At 45.3% G+C, this 19,615-nt stretch overlaps 1 long non-coding RNA gene across 1 annotated transcript; it reads right to left on the bottom strand.

The window, feature by feature from the left end:
* Nucleotides 1-4,461: 4,461 nt before the first annotated feature.
* LOC113140052 (uncharacterized) lies at nucleotides 4,462-9,745 on the bottom strand. The gene is made up of 3 exons (XR_003296616.1): nucleotides 9,601-9,745; nucleotides 5,084-5,243; nucleotides 4,462-4,552 (listed from the first exon to the last, which is right to left on the bottom strand). It is a non-coding gene; the product is annotated as an uncharacterized LOC113140052 (long non-coding RNA).
* Nucleotides 9,746-19,615: the final 9,870 nt, after the last annotated feature.

Here is a 19,615-nt window from a genome sequence, read left to right as displayed (position 1 = left end):
ATGGAAACATGAATATCACTCAGTGAGCTGCATGGTGAGTTTACCCTGAATAAACAAATCCACCAGAGCTGATGGTCAGAGCAAACATTTACAGAAGGATTTTAACATTTTAAAACCAGACATTTCTTTTGCAGCTCAGGCTGCTCCTAAATCAGCAGCAGCCTCCATTAATCCTGAAGCCTGTTCATCTGCTACCGAATCACAACTGAAACCCTCTTCACCCACGCACCATCACCATCCAGCTGTTAGTGTGTGCGTTCCTTCACGTCCATGTGTGTCAGGGACATGGACAGTGAGAATGTCTGAGAAATAAAGGCAGGAAAATGCTGCAGGAAGCACAGCTGCTCTCAGCGCAGATTTAAAACTACAGCAGAGGAGCAGAGAGTGTGTAGTGTGTGCTCACAGAGGTCAGAGGTCACAGACTGACCCCCCTCACTGACAGCCACACCAAACCTCAGTGTGTGTGCTCCTGTGTGATGTGGTCCACCTGAGCAGCTTTCCCACATGGATTCTGCTGTAAATGTGGGCGTCACAGAACAACACAGCTCAGTGGGATGAAGTATGAGGCACAAGAAGAAGAAGGACTGAAGGTGCAGTTGTCTGGTCACTGTTTTGATTCATGTTGCTGTTTTCCAGCTTCAGCTTCAAACATGCTGCACGACCCCTGAGCTGCTTCCTCCTCCTCCACCTCTTCCTGTGCTCGCCTTTCTTGCCATCCTCCTTATCCTCCTCCACCCTCCTGCTCATCCACTCAGTCCTCCCTGCTCCTCCTCCTCCTCTCATGTGTAGGTGAGTGAGAATCTGAAGCTTCCAGCAGCTTCTCTGTTGTTTCCCTGCAGCTCTGAGCCACATCTCAGTGTGTGTGTGTGTGTGTGTGTGAGATCCTCCCACACTCCTTCCTCTTCAGATCTCCATCTGTCTCCTCTTTCTCTGCCTGTTGCTCATTTCTGCAGCTTGTGTGCCACCGTGATCAGCTGAGTGGGAATGAGCCAGATCCTAATTTAGGCAAAGGGGGGTGGGGGCGGATGCTAAGAGGACCTGAGGCTGTGATTAGTTGACCCGGCTGTCAGTCAAGACAAACAACCACCCAATATAGGCCCTTATTTGAAGACCAGTCCTGAGATGTTTTATGTTTTTCTTCCTGTGTGTCTGTCCTGCAGCGGAATCACATCACAGCTCTTCTAGACTCTGGAACCAAAAGAACCAGATCCAGTTATTTCATCTGGCTTGTGATGCTCAGAAAACATGTTTCCTGTTTTACAGAAAGTTTCCTCCATTGGTCCTGGGGGCTTTTAGCCACTCGGTTCCTTTCAGGCATTTCCCTCACATTTTAGCACCTGAGTGTATTTGAACAGCCAGTTGCCGACTTGTATCTTTACAACTGGCTGCAACTCAAAATAGAGAAACAACTTTTAAATTGAAAGATTTCTGAAAATAAACCTGAAGTTTGTGAAACTGTGAACATTCAGAACATTCATGGGTTCAAACCCACGACTTCAGTACAATAAATTCACTGGATTTTAACACAAGCAGTGATTGGATTCATTTGCTTGCACATCTGAAATAATCACAGAAGACAAGTTCAGAAGAATGTCAGCAGTAAAGTGGGTGTGGAGGTTTTGAGTTACTGCTGGAATAAAAAAAGCTGAAACCTTCTGTTATGTTTCTCACATAAAATGATAGATGAGGTTCACACTCTGCTTCCGTGGGAAACCAGTTTACCCAACATCCCAGTTCACCACTGCGTGTGCTTGAGTTCCCATGATGCAGTGTGTGTGTGTGCCATGCTGAGAAACACTAACACAGTCCACATGGATCCAAGAGCTTCAGCAGGAAAAGAAACTCAGTACCAGCTCGATGCAAATAGTGTGAATGTTAGTTCCTGTTTCACTATGTTCCACTATGTTCCACTATGACTGTTTTCCAGTTTCTGCCTGGCCCTGCTCAGGCCCTGGTGGTCTGAGCCTGGTCCCATCAACACTGGAGAGAGAACAAATGTACAATTAGATGATTCCAGCAGAACAGCCAACGACACATTTTCATTTGTTTGATTCATTTGATTCAAAAATCATTTTGCAGTGAAACAAGAGCAAAACCCAGAACTGACAAAATGTCCAGTGTTTTGCATTTAACGCTGCACCAACCTGCCCAGGTGAGCTGAATCTCCCTGACGACCAGGCTCCGCCCCTCAGCTGCTGTTCATCACAGTGTAGCTGCGTGGCTTTCAGCTGTGGTCGAATCTGCAGGCTGAACATGACATAACTGAACATTTCAGGCTTTGGAAAACAAGAAATGGCTCAACGAGTGTCAGACTGTTTGTGCTCAGTTCAAAATAGACTCAAAGCTTTTTACAAACATCCACCTCTAACATTTAGAGTGGGTTACATGCATAATGTGCAAGATAAACATATTTGATGTACAGTATAAAGCACCATATATTTTCTTTACATACTGATTCAAACAGTGTGAGTGCTGACTAGTATCTGCCATGCTGCCTGCTGTTCAGGGGTTCTTTTAGTTGAAACTGATCCCTGCAGGCTCCCGTACTCTCACGTCCTGTGTGATTGTCTCATTGCAGTCCTTCAGTTCCCTTTCTCTTTTTATTCATCCCTCTCTGTAGATCCTCTCGGTCCAGCTGGTTCATCCTGATCTTCAACTCGTCCTGCAGGTTTCGCTTCCTGCCAACTCACCCCTGATCTGCAGGAGGGAGCTCTGGAAAACTGCCCTCCAAACCTTAAACTACCTGAAGTTTGAACGTTTACCTTTGTTTTTGTTTGATTTGTGTTTTCATGCACACATGCATGCATTAGTAAATATGAAGGATATTTTTAGTGACGTGTTCTACAATGAACAGCTCTGCTCATTGGCTGCAAATACTATTTTCTTTCAGGAAATGAATGAAGTATCTGAAGTATTATTATTACTTCTGCTGTCAGTGTAAAGCAGCATGAGTTTCCCAGCTGCTGCAGGGGGAAACCCAGCACTGACTGGGAAAACAAACACACAGTTTGAGTGTGAGTGCGTGTGTGAGTGATTTGCTTCCCATTGAGTTTCACCTTCTTGGATTCTTTTCCCAAAACCTCCCACACAGCCTGCGGGAGGTTTTACTGTGTGTGGGATCCGGCACGGTGCCCAGTATCCCATGACGGGGGGGATACTGTGAGAAAGAAGGAATAGAAAGTAAGACAGAGAGAAAGACGGTGAGAAAACAAGAGAGAGAGAGAGAGCCACAGAACGGGCGAGAGAGCATGACAGAGACAGAGGGGAGAGAGAGAGAGGCCTGGGAACCAGCAGTGGGGAGTGTCCCTCCATCATAAATAACACAGCACTTCTCAGGACTAAAGCTGTTAAACACAAGGTCAGCACAAGCTGGAAAATCCCAAACTGAAACATGAAATATCATGAGCAGAAACTCCGTTACCCACAACAACCTGCAGCAGACCTGAGCACAGAAGGTAACTGCAGTTAGAGGCCAAAGACACTGGAGCCATCTCTTGCTCTGTGGTATCACCCTCCCTACAGGCACTGCAGAACACCAAACTAGTCTGATGTTTTGACCAAATATGACTTTCCATTCCTCATTCCACTTTCCAGGTCTTGTCTTAGCTTCCAGACTATTTCTGGGTCAACAGGTAAAAGGCTGCTCCACATGCTTCACCTTTAACGGAGCTTCAGAGTCTGAAACATGTGCAGTGTGTTTGGACTTTCAGCAGCTCAGAATGTGGTTAGATCACGTTAATGGAGCATCACGGATATGGATATGATGATGATGATGACGAAGAACACAGGCTGAGTGATGTACTGTTAGCATCCATTAGCATTGATTATTGTGTCACAGGTAGAGATCAATACAAGCTGAGCTGACAGCAACATGACCCCAGCTACTGTACATTGTTCTGTGCTCCTGTTTAATTCTGCCTATAGAACGTGCCTTATTTCTGTTATTCTTCATATAGAACATGTCATGTTTCTACGCCGTGTTTCTCTGTGAGAACCAGCTGAGGTTGGTCTGAAATGTGTGAAGGACTTTCATTTTGTTTACTTTGTGTGTTTTCTCTTAAACCCTAAAATCTCTGTGTTGTCAGTCTGACTTTTCCCAGACGCAGGAGCTTTAAGTTTCCCAAAACAAATCAGAGCTCCCAGACCTGAAGCTCCAACAGGTGAAAGCTCACCTGAGCCACAACAGCTGAAACAACAGAAAGACAAGTGGAACAAGTCCATACTCTACAGGTACACGGGGAGGTTCTGCTCTTCTAACTTATTATCCTGTTGTTTCTGTTTATTTTAGCCAATTAAACCTGGTCCAGATTTAACTTCCTGTTGGTTTAATGGTCCAATCACTGTGGAGTTTACCTGTAATGTCATCAGGTGGGTGGGACATGGAGTTGATGGCAGCTCTGTCAGTGTTTTTTAACGGTTCAGTTTTTCAGGTGAACTCTGGGTAGTGTAGTTTGTTCTCACCTCTGTTTCTTTAAAGCAGGGGTCTCAGTCCTCGAGGGCCACTGTCCTGCTTGTTTTCCAACTGTCCCTGCCCTTGGAGCTTCTGGTGAAACTGTATGTAAAAACAGTTCCAGCAAATTTTAAGTACGAAGCATCATTGTGCAGAAAGATCTCTTCAAAGTCTAAATGACTATTTATATTGTTATATTGACTATATCATTTCTGCACAAACAGAATGTCAACACTTTTATATGATAAACACTAAAAAGTACAATATAAAGTGCTAATAAACAAAGAGAACAATGGCAAATATAAAATATATAAAACTAAATGTTAAAACGTAAAAGAACGGTTCATGACACAGAAACATTTCAATCTGTTTTGCAGGTTTGATATTTGTTGCTCATGTGACTGTTGTTTTGTGCCATAAACAAAGGTGGTTCATGTGCTTATAGTGTTTTCTAATGCAGAGCGAGTGCACATCATGTGATCATCTGCTCTCTCTTTGCCTCACTCGCCCGTCCCCTCACTCCATCCTCAGCCTCCACCTCTGATTGGTCAGCTGAGCATGGTTCACCATTTGACTCATCCAATCCCGTGGCAGTGTGAGGGAAATAGGTGAAGTCATCAGCTGCTGACTCACCAATCACATGAGGTCAGCTTGCTCGCCCTTCACTCTCTCTTTGAATTTCCCACAGACCCTCAAGGCTTCCTGTAAACACATCAGCTGACTGAGAGCATGACATCATGCACTTTAGCTCCTCAGCTGATGTCACACTGCATTTCTGAGTGATGACCTCATCCTGCAACAAACACACAAATATATCAATACAGAAAAACATAAATAAAAAGAAAAAAGCTGGTTCCATCAACATGCTGCCACCGGTGTGTGTCATTAAATCTGGAAAGTTTCCTGCAAATATCCAGAATATTTTATTCATACATGGAAGGCAAAAGCATATCCTTTACAATCTGCTCCAGTCTGCCATGACTCCAGGACCTGCGTGACCTCCCTCAGGTCATATGCTGCACTTCATCAGAACCACACCACAAGAACCCATCTCCCCCAACTGCGACATTCCTTGACAATAAGCTTTTTTCTAATTTGTGTCCACCTGCTGAGTCTCAGCCCAGTGTTGCCTCAGTCTGAGCTCTGGGTTTGGTCTCCACCACCTCCTGAGGGAAACCTCTGGCTCTTTAGGTGCTAAATGCTCCACTTTGTTCACCAGCTGGTCTCTGACCGTGTCTGTCTGCTGTTTGCTGCAGAGCAGGTAGAGGACTGTGGCTTTTTACAGCTGCAGCTCTGGAAACAACTGCAGAAACACTGAGGCACAGAACCAGGGAACCAGAACCATGAACACTGGGATGAGACAGTGTGAAGCTGCAGGTTCAGCTGATCAGTCACTGACACACCCATGGATTTTACCCACTGGTTTCACATGATTTCATACTTTGGGATTCTAAAAATAAACATTATGACCGCTTTAAAATCTCACTTCTGATTTTTGCAAAACAACCGAAATAAGTGCTGTTGTACCAGAGAGGCACAAATTTGCAGCAAATTGATGCACAAGGTAAAGGAATCTGTACTGAACCACAGAAAAAAACAGACATCTGGGGCGTCGACACACAAACGTCCACTCAAGGTTTCCTTTTGTTTATTCAAAATTGTCCAAATTCAGCCCAGGGGAAAATGCACATTCCAGCTTTGCCTTCTGCTTCAGTTTCAAGGTTCAGTTTCCTAAGCTGTGTGAGTTCTAATCAGCGTAACATCTACAGGTGTGCAAATGTGTTCACAGAAATCACAGGTTCACCAAACGAAATAAATGCCAGATATGTGTGTGTGCAAACGTGTGTCCTGCATCAGCTCTGAGAGTGAGTCTCATCAAAACTATTTTTCCTTTTATGGACAGAGTCATTGGAAAACAAAGGCAGCAGTCACGATGCAGTTGGGTGTATGTGAGTGCAGAGGAGGGTGGTGGTGATGGGGGGGGGGGCTCCCTGGAAAACAATAGCAGCTTTGCTTCATGATGAAGTGTAATAATGTCAGCAGTGAGTCAGAAGCTGGAATCAAAACACCCACTGAGGGAAAACAGGCACTCCCTGATGGGGCGGGGGGGAAAGGGGTGTTGTTCCAGTTAACCAGGGTCAGATGGCTGGTGGGTGGGGGGCAGCTGTGACCTACAGGATAATCTCAGAGGACTACAGAGTGACGTCACTGATGAGGAAACAGTAACAGTCTGGTGCTGCATTCAGGTCCCAGGGGAAACTATGCGAGAATCCACCCAGCTCAGCTCTCACAGGCGGTGCTGACGTACTCTGACTCCCCCACCCTCACCCCCCCAGTCCAGTGTCAGGGACGACACATGCACTTCAACTTATGCCCTGTTCATTCTATTACTTTTCAATCACTCTGACAAAACTGACACACACAGCACATGATCAGAAAAACACAGAATGGCATCCACGCGATGATCCATACAGTGATCCATACAGCAATCTATACAGTGATCCATACAGTGATCCATACAGTGATCCACGCAATGATCCATACAGTGATCCACGCAGTGATCCGTGCAGTGATCCACACAGTGATCCATGCAGTGATCCATACAGTGATCCATACAGTGATCCACGCAATGATCCATACAGTGATCCACGCAGTGATTCGTGCAGTGATCCACGCAGTGATCCATACAGTGATCCATACAGTGATCCATACAGCGATCTATACAGTGATCCATACAGTGATCCATGCAGTGATCCATACAGTGATCCACGCAATGATCCATACAGTGATCCATAGAGTGATCCACGCAATGATCCATACAGTGATCCACGCAATGATCCATACAGTGATCCATGCAGTGATCCATGCAGTGATCCACGCAGTGATCCGTGCAGTGATCCACGCAGTGATCCATGCAGTGATCCATACAGTGATCCACGCAATGATCCATACAGTGATCCATGCAGTGATCCATGCAGTGATCCACGCAGTGATCCGTGCAGTGATCCATGCAGTGATCCATACAGTGATCCATGCAGTGATCCGTGCAGTGATCCACGCAGTGATCCATGCAGTGATCCATACAGTGATCCACGCAATGATCCATACAGTGATCCATGCAGTGATCCATGCAGTGATCCGTGCAGTGATCCATGCAGTGATCCATACAGTGATCCACGCAATGATCCATACAGTGATCCATGCAGTGATCCACGCAGTGATCTTACAGTGATCCATGCAGTGATCCATGTAGTGATCCATGCAGTGATCTTACAGTGATCCATGCAGTGATCCATGCAGTGACTATACAGTGATCCATACAGAGATCCATGCAGTGATTCACGCAGTGATCTTATAGTGATCCATTCAGTGATCCATGCAGTGACTATACAGGGATCCATGCAGTGATCCATGCAGTGACTGTGCAGTGATCCATGCAGTGATCCATGCAGTGATTATACCGTGACCCATGCAGTGATCCATATAGTGATCCATACAGTGACTATACAGTGATCCATGCAGTGATCCATGCAGTGATCCATGCAGTGACTATACAGTGACTATTCAGTGATCCATACAGTGACTATACAGTGATCCATGCAGTGACTATACAGTGACTATTCAGTGATCCATACAGTGACTATACAGTGATCCATGCAGTGACTATACAGTGACTATTCAGTGATCCATACAGTGACTATACAGTGATCCATGCAGTGACTATACAGTGACTATTCAGTGATCCATACAGTGACTATGTGATCTAAATCACATATGAACTGCACACTGCCACATATCTAAAACCCTCTTGCAGCAACACTGAATGCTGACTGCACACAGGTCACCAGACAAAATATCACCATCAGTGCATCAAACACTGTTAATCTGGTTTGTGTATAGATGTTTCTCTAAATGTTAGGCTAAATGTTAGGTTTTTAAATCTGAAGTTTCACATGATAATGAATCAAGTGTTTCTTCTTCTACAGAAAAGAGAAGCAACTCTGGTCTGTCATTTCCTGTTTCTGTCAGTCAGCAGATTCAGCTCATGTCTTTCATGTGGATGTGTGGACAAATTTTATTTTGATACAATGGCCTGTTTCAGACCTGATAATTTCAAACCTGGCTTTGGGAATGAGATTAGAATGAGGGTTGAGGTTAGGGTTACACAGAAGAGACCAGCATTGGGGGTCAGGGGATTGAGCGCCACCAAAACAAAAAAAAAGGAAAAAAAAATTGGTTCAAGTTTTTCTGCAAGGTGACATCGTCCAGCAAGGTGCTGTGTCGACCAAGCACACATTCTTGGTACCTTATTTCTAACTAATATTCCAGTGTTTACCTCGTGATCATCACAGAACTTTCTGCAGCTGTCTACAGATTTGAGCTTCCCTGCCTTTGAGGCTGCTCTGGTTATTGATCGGGAAATATTGTGGTTAAAGTTGAAAAAATCAGTGGTTCTGATTTGACACATGAATGAACAATGAACCTGTATCTTGGACCTGAATAATGGACATGAATCTTTCAGAACGGGTGGATCTATCTAACAGAACAAGGAAGACCTGTTCATTTCTTAGAGCTCTTCGCAGATTCTACATGATATTTAACATCTCCGATCCAACAGTATTCCTAATGTACACAGCTTGTTATTCCAGCAGAGGCTACACAGACTGGGAACTATACTCACTTGATTAAAAAAAAAAAGCATAACACTACAAAAGTAAAATAAAAAAATGCCCTTAAATCTCTGAGTGACCAGGATCCTGAAACAGCAGCTGTGTGGAAGCAGACAGACATCATGTCACACACACTTTCTCTCCTGTTTCCAGATGTTGCACATGAATCAGCGTCTGGATGAATCATCACACACTGGGCTGGAAACAACCATACAAGGAGACTGCAGCAGTAAACTGGCACAGCAGTAAACAGTAGTAGAGACAGACTATAGACTACATTACTCGACCATTTCCAGTTTATGCTACTTTATACTTTTAGGTACTAGTAATAGTGACAGTAGTGGTGCTTCAGGAGTAGCAGCAACAGTAGTAGTAACTGTATTGGCATGAGTACTAACAGACGCAGTATTTTCTGCTGCTGTGCTGCGACAGGAGCTGTCTCAGCACTGACTTCCCATAATTCTTGTGAATAAAACTTACGGTTGGATTTCCGGATTCTGACACATGTTCTGTGTCTGGGACTCTTCCTGGAATGACTAGACAATAAAGACACAGAACAGCACAAATCAAGAGCCGTGACTCAGTAGAAACCTGCATCAGATTCCAGCTCTGCTGATCTGTGCCATTTCTCAGCGAGGCTGTGTAGGAAAATCAGCAGCAGCCAATCATTTTTTCCTTTTTTAAACTTCCTGTTCTGAGCTGCAGTTGCTGGGCAGACAGAAATATTTGCTCAGCACAGATGTGTCACAGCTGGACGCTCCTTGTGTTGTTCCTCTCAGATAACAGGTCTGAAATATTGAGCAGAGTCCTCTGATAGTGTGTTGGTGATGGGGTTGCCTAGCAGCAGGACTCCATCCTCCTCCCCCTTTCATGGTCACTGAGCGTCTGCTCATGACGGGAGACGCCTCTGGGCAGGATAAGGTTACACCTGAGCACAGAGCAGCTCAGAGCGCAGCCAGGAGCTGCAGCAGGTTGCTCTGGGCGGTTGGGGGACAAAGGCGGCTTTGTGGGGGCGCTGCTCTGGGATCGACTGTCACACTGAAATGCTTTATTGAGCAGTCGAACAGTGAGCGCCTGTTGGTGACAACAACATCTCCACGCAACATGAAGGAGCCGTCATGTGATCTGAAAACACGCACATGACCATACGAACACTGGGCTGTGTGTGTTACAGTAACGAGGTTAACTCAGCACTGAGTCACACGCTCCCATGACTCTGGCTTTGTCCTTCACCGTCTCTGAGTTGGTTGATAGTTTTCTCTGACTAACTTGTTTTTGGCTTCACGCTTTGTGGCCTCAGCTGTCAGACGCAGCCTGGAGGAGACTGCAAATAACGTCCCTCAACCGCAGGCAGACGACCAACAGTGGACGACAGAAGCTATTTTCAGTGCTGATTGTTTAGTCAGAGCCAGTCTCACCCTGAGATAAACATCAGGAACATGTCATCTGGTTCTTTTCCTGTGGTGAACTTCTAAGAATGTGGTTTGACTTTAGCACAAACAGGGGCCTGTAATGAATTTATTAATAATCACTGCTTTAACAAAATATTGAAAAACATAAAGCACCTAACACCTGCCCAGGGGCTGCAGATGGAAATTAACCACTGGCCAAATCTGGTATGTTGCATTTTTTCACAATGTGGGATTTTAATATTTTCACTCCATCTGTTTTCTGCTGCTTATCCACAGACAAGTCACAGTGGTGGCAAAGTTTCCCAGCTACTCCCAGGGCTTCCAGAGGTGTTCTCAACCCAGATGAGATATACAGTCTTCCTAGTGTGTTCTGGGTCTAGCCTGAGGCCTCCTGTACCCTGAAACCCAGAAGACGTCCTGCTGGATTCTGATAAATCCAAACAATTTCAATTGGCTCCATTGAACACAACATGTGGGCTGCTTGTATGTGTGATTTTATTCCTTCAGTCATGGCCATAGTGAAGGTTGGAATGCAGCCCTCCTGATCAGCTCCTTCTTCATCACAATGGTCCAGAACAGCACCACGTAAGACCTAATCCACGCTCCCTTTTACCTCAAGACCCTTAGTCAAATTGGGCCAGCAGCTCACTCCCAATGCAACAGGTGCAATCCAACCTTTTACTTCAAAACATTGTGGCCTCAGGCTCGGACACATTGACTCTAATCCCACCTGCTTCCCACCTGGCTGCAAACAAAGCTCTGATGAGCCCAACAGAACCACATCCTGCAAAGAGCAGAGAGGTTATTCTGAAGTCCTTAAACACTCTCCTCCCTCTGGACTTGTATTCAGATCCTGCACATGAAACTCATAATTTAGAAATGTCTGAAATGTGTTTGGCACAACTCGCTCGGGTTCTCTGTGGTCTCAATGGTCCCAGTCTCACAGACACCCACAGTATTCCTTATACTTTTATCTTATTTTTACTTTATTTTTTATTTAATTTTATTGATCTTTATTTTTACATACTCTTACTTTACATGTTTCATGTTTACATGTTGCTCAGTCGTAAAAAGCATTTCACTGTCCCTCCCTGTATGAAGATGTATGTGACAAACAAAATTTGAATTTGAATTTGAGTACCACTTATAAATGACCATGACAAGATCAAAGATCTTCTCAAAGTCCACAAAACACACTTTGCAAAGGTGAAGACACTAATACTGTTAAACATTAAATCAATTTGCTTTGTTGTTGGATCCAAACCAGAGATGTAGGAGGAGATGGTTCTTGCAGGAGTTCCAGGGTGTCACTCAGTTTGCAGGTGAGGTTTTGGGTCAGGTGACCTGGTGGTCGGAGCACTTGCAGACGCTGTGAGTCAGGAGTTCAAAGCTGGACTGTGAAAAGAAGGCATGAGGTTGACATTATGTAATGCATGTGATTGGTTAGTCACAGTGTCACATGCAGCCTCATCAGTGCCGGCTGTGTGAGCAGACAAAAGGCTGTCACAGCCAATCAGTGGCCGGTTTGTCCCCTGCAGCTGTTTTCAGTCTGAGAGCAGATTTAGCTGTGGAGGCAAAAATAGAAACATGCTGGACACAAACAGTTCAGTGACACATGAACTCACTCACAGGCTGCAGTAAAAAAACTACTGACGTGTCCTTTAAATCGCTGCCAGTGTCTGAAACACAAAGTGCTGGAGCCTGAGCTGTTAGAAAGTCCAAGCTTTTGTTCAGGATCATGATTCATTTTTAGTTTTCCCAGGGACATGGTCAACCAAGACCAAAACACACAGACCAGACAAACAAAACACGTCCACGAAACATTCACATCCAGAGAAAGCAGCAGAATAAAACATATTTTTAAATTGTGTTTTTAATGACAAAATACTAAATTAGTTAAGAAACCTGAAGTGTTTTGTGTGGAGGGCCAGGCAACGTGCGCGACTGCAGCCTGTGGTTTCAGTTGGTTTCTGTAAAATTGGCAGTTTCTGATCATCAGGGTGCAGATGGAGGACTGTCACCATGACTTGCACACTATCGATCTTCACTGAAATTGTCAACTTTTTCTGGAAGTTGGATTTGGGTTGGGGTTACCCTAAATAACATCTTTGACTGAGATTCAGGTACAGATGGAATAAATGTTTGAGTGCTGTTGGCAGCAGGTTAGGAGATACACATACCACAATAATACAAATCCACTAACCAATGAATCCTGATGTTTACACTCTGGGTTTTTCACCAAAAAGCGAAACAAAGTTCTGCTGACGCGTCTCGTTAATCTCATCCTGAGCTCGTCATTAACCGGCGCTTTAATTGGATCAGAGTCGCGTCCCTCGCTGTGACATCTGGTGTGTCTGCTCTGACAGCAGCATGCCCGACTTCTTTCACTGTTTTCACAGGATTAAACTCATTCAGTCTGTCAGCTGCTAAAAACACTTGTTCACTTCACATCTCCGAGAATTATTAAAGGGGAAATAATCAGTTTTGAACAGTTCACAGTTTCCAGTTCAATCTATTCATATGAATGAAGTTTATTCACAAAATCAGTGTTACAGTGTTGAGACAGTAACAAAGAATAGGAATAAATAAAGACAGAAAACCAGCAAAACATTCAAAATCCCTGGAAAACTGATGTTTACTTGTCTTGTTTAAATTTGAGATGTCCCTGACAGGCATGGATCAAACAGTAGATCTGATGGAAACAGCAGGATGTTATGTCCATCTATTATGTGGACACAGCCTTTGTAGTGGAGCGAAAGTGTTTGTCCTGAGGGTCCACAGATGTTGACTGAGTCAGTCTGTGGCTGGACAGTGTTGGACAGACGAAAGACTGTCTGTTAAATATTTACAACCAGTCTCAGCAGAATTGAGGTGTGAGGTTTTTCTACAATCCTGTGCAGCTGTTTTGTCCCTAATAAGCTTAATGAGACTGTTGGCACGGCAACAAGGCAGCATGTGTGGACACAGTAAAACCAGCAGCAGAGCTCTTCAGACGCTATCTGAAGGTTTCTTAAAGATTACCTCCTGGGCTCACCCCTAACTCTCCCATCCTCCATCATCAACAGGACTTGGGATTCCCAAACAACACTGTTGCTCTGGGAAACGCCTCAGTCCAATCACCATGGCAACCCACCTGACACCCTGCACTGTGTTGTGTTTCTGCTGCTGCAGTGAGAACATGTCCAGGTTTCCAGCTGAACGACATGAAAAACAGCAAAAGAAAAAATACAAATAAAGTGGGTTTGTTGACATAAACAGCTGCTGCAGCTGCTTCTGCCCGTCGGTCCTGGTGAACTTGCGTAATATGTGTGGATTCAGAACCTGGTTCATCTTATGGGTCTGTGCCGTAGACCTCCATTGTTGTCCACAAACTATTAAAAACACAGCAGGGAACCACACCGCTGACCTGGCTCACATGGTTCTTCCTCACCAACAATGGGAGGCCCGTCTTTTTCCAAAAACCAGCTCCAGACACTCCTGTGAGCAGAGAGAAGCTATGGAAACAGAGCAGAGGCCAGTCATTCAAAAATGAGATATTATACTTTACAGCAGCAATAAATCCAAAGTTCAGATGTCGTCATCCTGCTACCACGAGGACAAAGCGAGAATAAAAACCTTTACTCTGGACGGTGGCTGTGAGTCTGTTTTTATCGGGAAAAGGAACATTTTTGTTGCTTGGATTTGAGCAGAGGTTGCCAAAACAGAAAACAAAGGGAGCCCACTCTGAATGTCAGAAGGATTTTCCCATCTTTTTCTTTTTTCTGTGACTGTTCATCCTCAGTGACTAAAAAAGGAGACAGTTTGTTGGATCTGTGTGTTTTGCTTCAGCAAAGTGTACTTTGGACGAGATGACGTTTTACCGGAAGGATCCTCGCTGATCCGAAGGGAGGCTGAAACAAAGGAAGCTGGACACCAGGTCAAACTCTCCAGGAATGTGAAGAATGAAATGAACCAGATTCTCTGGAATCAGGACTTCCCCTAAGTCTCCCCATCCCTGCCATTTCTGAGTCTTAACAAATACCAAAAACCTACATAAACCTTCCACTGGCTGCACGTGTTCACACTATATGGACAAAAGTATCTGGACACTGTTCAGGTGAATCTTAAGGCCGAAGGACTCTGTGGTTATTTAGGGCTCACTGTCCTTTTCTACCCTCTGTATCCCAGAAAAGACATTTGTTGGTTGATTAAAGATCAAAAGATTAATACTAAACCAGCTGCATCATGTTTACTGGACTCTTTGGAGATGTGGAGGCATGTAGGTCTTCTGATGAGCTTAGTATGACCCAGTGGACCTGTGAAACATGATAAAGGAACTAAGCAGGACTGAATGAGGTGCTTCACGGTCTGGACTGTGCTGAGACATACAGATGTTTTAGGCACTTTAGACGTTTTAGATCCATATCACACATCATCAGGTGTCTGACCCAGGTTCACTATGCAGAACAACAAGTCCATAAAGAACCCACTAGAGCCCTGATCTGGACTCTGTCTGGGACCACATGAAGAGACAGAAACACTGGGACAACCTGAATCTGAATCAGCAGTAGCTTCTCCAAAATACCAGGACAAACTGCGTGCAGGTCCAACCTGCTGCTGAATTGTAAATTAATTTGGTTGCAGTTCTACAGACATTTAAAAACAGGACAGCTCGCTCCCGTGGGTTTAAAAGGCTCAGGAGGGACTGATGGTGTTTTTCTCTATAATTCTGATGAGATGATTTGTCCCTGAACAACAAACTGAAAAAGGCTGGACTGCATCTGCTAAAAGCCTGAAAACGACTGAAAAGAGACTGAAAACTGGAATAAGTGTAGATCAAAACTCTGTGTGCAGGCCAGGATGATGTCACCATGATCAGCCAATCAGAGCGGCGGACTGACACAGACAGGTAGCCACAGCAGCGGCACAGGCAGGGACAGGACGTCACCTGGAGGCGCTTCAAACCAAATCTGTGTGTTTTGGCAGAAACAAAGGTACAACTGAAAAAACTCACACCCTTCGTGACCTTCCCTCCAGTCCCACCCCGTCCTGATGCGCTGCAGCTCTGCAGAAACATTAACCTGAGGACTGTTTGTCCTGGAAAACCACCACGTCACCACACAGGAATCCAGCGCTGGCCTGAACGGACACCAGCCGACAGGAGCCGGTGCTGCAGCCATGGGGTCCCCCTCACCCCCCACCCCCTTGCAGCACGAGTCTGTTGCGTGGACAGTCGTGCACACACACATTAGCGGAGTGACAGGAACACACCTGAACAGCCGGTGAAGATGCATTCGGCCAAACACGTGCACCAAACACACAATAACACTGAAATACATTTCCTAACTCAAAAGCTGCTAAATTAGGACCGAGGTGTCACTGTGAGGTGTGCGTGATATCAGAGGTCAGGACGGCTCCTCCCTGGTGATGCAATGGAAATGCAGCTCCAGTGGAGAGAGTTGCCTCTGTTCTTCCTGTTCTGCAGAAACTTCGGTTGGTTTCTGTTTTCAAATTGTTTTTCAGAGGAGCAGGAGGGCTGAACACTGTGTTTACTTCCAGCTCGTGGAAAGAAAGAGGAGCGCGACAGAGCGGGAAGACGGGGCCAAGGGGGGAGGATTTCCTCTTAACGGCTGGAAATACCAAGGAGGGGGGACACCAGGGGGAGAGGGAGGGAGTGCTGGAAGCGTTTCAGACGGTTACACAGAAACATTCCTACACTGATGCAATGACCTGCAAAACTGCTGTGGCCTCATGGGAAATGTAGTCCAGAGTATCTGATGAATATACAGACAGATGCTGCAAGAACTCTATCAGAACTTTATCCTCACCCTAACCCAGACAGGACTCTGAGGGGTACTTGGTGGTTCGTGCCATGGTTCGCAGTAATGGTTCACCCGCAGGGTTGTGTCCGGATCATTGATGACAGACCCAGGCTCAGTGTTTTGTGATGCATTCTTGACATAGCTAGTGAACAATTAATAGACAGGGAGAAGTCAACCGTTTACTGCAACACAAATATGCGGCACATTCCTCTCTGGACGTCCAATACTGACGCCTTGTCTTAAACCGGCACCAAAGGTACTTCCTAAGTATGGATATGACAACAGGCTCAAATCTGACACACAACAGTCTAGAAATGGTTGGAAACATATGAGGACATGTTGCACAGAGTTAGGCCCCGGGCTGAGCAGCCTGTACATGCAGAGGTCCGTTGTTCAGTTGTCAAAACAGGCTTGGTAACATCTGAACTGCAGGTGAGTGATTTCTGCAGTCAGACTGAGAGGAACCTGCTGAGAAGGGAAATGTAAAGGACATAAAGTTGTGTGCAACACAAACTTGTTGTTAATCTTCTGCTGACTGAACTTAAAACTGAATTACAGCAGATTGAAATCACAGCTGCTGTGTTTGTGTCTAGTCACCTGAAAGTGATCTGGAAGGTTTTAGCTGCTTCACACGGTTTAAAAAGACGTTCACACACAACTTGATGTCTTTGCCCACGAGTCCATAAATGGTTCTGCTGACATCGGAACACAGAGAGACAGAACCAACGCAGCTTCTGAGCTGTGCACCACTTCCTCCTTTTTTCATAGTTAGAACTCACATACTCAAGAAAGTACCAGCACAGCAGTGTAAAAACACTTTGTTTATTTATTACCTTAAAAATACACTTAAAGTATCACGAGTAAAACTTCCTGTTCTGCAGTAACAGATCTGCAGGAAAACAACAGGGTCTTATTAGACCCATTGGGTCAATACTAACCTGTCCCAGTTCCACAGTGAAAAATATCCAGGCAAAGAGTTAAACTCAAGTTCTTACATTCCTGTCCAGTCTGTCTCCATTTTTGTCTAATGGCTTACATATTTCTCCCAGAGAACAGTTTGATATTTAATTATGATGACGCCGCACATGTCCTGGCACGTCATGTGTATCAGTGAAGGCACTCACTGTTCTGGGCAGGTAAACACTCCCTGAGGTGCAGCTAAACAAAAGCACATCAATAATCACATCAGGATCCTGCAGAGGGGTCATACTGTTCCTGCAGGGAACATCTCCAAAAACCTGATGACATGGCACGAGATAATCAGGATGCATGGATGGTGAAAACGGGAATGCAAAGGCCTTTAGAGTCAGAGGTGATGATGAAACTGCAAAGTCAAAGATATTAATTAGAGTACTGAACCATTAGCTAACCAGCTGCTGAATTAGCTTGTGCGGCTAACTGGGGATCACTGTATCTCACTAATAAACTAACACACTTCACTCATGTCAATTTAAAACGTGTAAATGAATCATAACCCTCCAGTTATCCAGATACTTTACTATGATGTCCACACTGTCACCAAGCGACCAAACCCGGTTTATGGAAAGGGGGTCGCTAAGTCTGTTACAGAGGCGCTGACCTGGAACGTGGCTGTGACTTTGTTCTGCATTAAATGCTGCACTGAGGCTGATAATACACATTAATCACAGTTGTTCTCCAGGGAAACTCGCTGCTGCTCATGTTCCATGTGTTCAGGCTGCAGAGCCTCAGGCAGGCGGCAGCTGGTCCCACGAGGCCCAGCAGACTCTGACGCGACTGGGGGGAGGGTTCGACAGTGACGACGCTCAGTTAGCAGCCAATCATCTGCTTCGAGTTAAGCAGGACAGATTGCAGAGCTGCACATGGTCACATCCCGTCAGATGACTCTGTTTATGGTCCTGTTGTTTTGAAATTACAGCTTTATTCTTATAAACGAGTCTGAATGTTTTATACAGATATATAATATTTTATAGTCGATTTAAACTACATTCAAAATAACAATGACTCCGTGTGAGTTTGGTGTATTTAATGTTTTCATCTTTTTTCTTCAGACATTAGCAGTTTGTTCAGCCAGATTCAGATTGAGGCAGATAACGAGGTTTGAGGTCAGGTCTCTCTCCTGCTTTGTCTCATGATGGTTCATCCTCCTGATTACCAGTCACTTCGGGGTCTCCTGGGCCTCCTCCTCCTCCCTGAGACGTCGTGACATCCAGAGGTCGATGTTTTGGCGGCTGGCAGCTTCCTGCTCTCTGGATAGACAGTAGCTGATGAGACGACACAGGAGAACTCAGACATCTGACACACAGACCCAAACCTACGATGGACGTGTCCTGCTGAAGACACATCAGGGACCAGCACAAACTGGTCACTGATTTCACATTAATGTTGTTCATTACGGTAAGGACACCATGACACACACACACAGTAAAATATGATACAAACACACTCACACACGCACACACACACACAAACACACACTCACAAAAACACACACACACACACACACCCTCTCACACACACACACACACACACACACACACACACACACACACAAAAACACACTCAGACACACACACACACACACACTCACTCACACGCTCACACACACACACTCACACACACACTCACACACACGCTCACACACACCCTCACACACTCACACACACACACACACACACACACACACACACACACACACACACACACACACACACACACACACACACACACACACACACACACGCTCACACACGCACACAGACACACACACGCACACAGACACACACACACACACACACACACACACACACACACCCACAAACACAGATAGATGTTGCCTTTCATTGTTTTTACTTTCTGACTTTTCCCTTCAGGTCTGTGCAGGAACATCATGTGACTGAATCACAAAGACACTCGCCTTGGTGAGTCCCACTGTGATTTGAGGACAACCTGGGGCTTGTAATGACTGTGCAGGTGTGTCAGGACACTGGTGAGAGTCCAAACTCTACCAGCTCTCCCAGCTCTGTCTGCAGTCCAAGCGTCTTCCTGTCTTTGTCCTGGTGAGACATGAGCGTGCAGCAGCCTTGACTCTGTGTTGAGGCGCTGCATTGTTGTCCTGATGTGAACGCAGACTCTCTCAGGTCGACTCTGAGGACACAATAGTCTTTTGTCCTGCAAACAGTGGACACTTCCTCTCCTCCTCCATGTCCTTATCGTCCAGACGCTGAAGCACAAACGACCTGCTGATAAACTGGGACAAAAGTCAAACGTCTGCACGCTGACAATGAGCTGCAGCATGAAATG

This window comes from Mastacembelus armatus, chromosome 4 (genome assembly GCF_900324485.2).
Source record: "Mastacembelus armatus chromosome 4, fMasArm1.2, whole genome shotgun sequence".
NCBI classification, from domain to species: domain Eukaryota; kingdom Metazoa; phylum Chordata; class Actinopteri; order Synbranchiformes; family Mastacembelidae; genus Mastacembelus; species Mastacembelus armatus.
The sequence above is the reverse complement of the archived record's forward strand: the minus strand, read 5'-3'. Positions and strand labels throughout refer to the sequence as shown.